Genomic DNA, 1,202 nt, shown 5'->3' with positions numbered 1-1,202 from the left:
ACATAGTCAGAACACTCCCAGGATGTAATTGTTAATCAGAAGTGGGTAGTTCTTGTGACCAAATCCACATAGTAGGGTCTCCAAAGGGGTAGGGGTGTACTAAGTTACAAATAAATTGACTAAGTCAGAGACGCCCACCCACCATTCAAGTGAATGTTTTCAAAGTTGACAATACGTTGTGATGGCAACAAAACGCGATGTTGTGATGATCAAATCGAGACTTGTCGTTATCGATCTGCATTGTCAAAATGCTATACTAAAGACCAAAAAGAATTAAATTGAATCCACAAAAACGCGCTAGGGTAAGGGTCATTTCATAGGGTCATCCGAAGGAGGATAATTTAGGATTGACATGCGGTCAATACTACATTTTATGCGGTCTTTGTGACCTTTGGCCTGATTCAGGGACCATCCATTGATAAAGGGAGGGGTGCGCACCACAGGAAAAGTAAGTAAGTGCAGCGCAGAAGAGTAAGTGCAGCGCAGAAGAGTAAGTGGCTCGCGCAGAAGAGTAAGTGGCTCGCGCAGAAAAAAGTAAGTGACTCACGCAGAAAAAAGTAAGTGTGTTGAGCAGAAAAGTAAGTGTGTTGAGCAGAAAAGTAAGTGTGTTGAGCAGAAAAGTAAGTGTCTTGAGCAGAAAAGTAAGTGTGTTGAGCAGAAGAGTAAGTGTCTTGAGCAGAAAAGTAAGTGTGTTGGACATTGTTGATATCGGCCACGGTAGAATAGGCATGTCATACATTGAACACCTGTCTAGCTCTCTACAGTAACAGTGTATTCTTGGAGCATGTAACGTTGACGTTGTATTTAAGATATCAAGCCAAAGTGATAAAAAACTATGTTACAACGCACAGACCAATAAAGTAATGTGCTCGGCCATGATACTTTTGTCTGTTTTCACGTGAATTTTCTGTATCACTCCAGCAAAAATGTGATAAAAAAGGATGCCTCCCTACCCACCGACCCTAATGCCTTCAGGACAAGGAAACACAGAATTGGTTTCTCTTGGCCTTAGAAAAGTGGTTCGCCCCGAGTGTTGCATAAATGATTTAATTCAAATTCGAATGTCATCGTCGCCCCGTGTCACAAAGCACCAGAACTAGACCCTCACATTTCTGTGTCTGTATCTAATTTATATACCCGGTATACACGCCATTTAGTGTAACACTCACGCGGCGCGGCATTCCACAGACGACGCTCTTCTT

At 42.4% G+C, this 1,202-nt stretch overlaps 1 protein-coding gene across 1 annotated transcript in view; it reads left to right on the top strand.

Annotated features, from left to right (window-relative positions):
* LOC118431833 (adhesion G protein-coupled receptor L2-like) overlaps positions 1 to 879 on the top strand; it is a gene marked incomplete in the record, with an annotated part of 40,230 nt that extends 39,351 nt beyond the window's left edge. Inside the window, 1 exon segment of the mRNA XM_035843220.1 lies at positions 739 to 879.
* Positions 880 to 1,202: the final 323 nt, after the last annotated feature.

Source organism: Branchiostoma floridae, chromosome 15 (assembly GCF_000003815.2).
Source record: "Branchiostoma floridae strain S238N-H82 chromosome 15, Bfl_VNyyK, whole genome shotgun sequence".
In the NCBI taxonomy this organism is placed as follows: Eukaryota; Metazoa; Chordata; class Leptocardii; order Amphioxiformes; family Branchiostomatidae; genus Branchiostoma; species Branchiostoma floridae.
The sequence above is the reverse complement of the archived record's forward strand: the minus strand, read 5'-3'. Positions and strand labels throughout refer to the sequence as shown.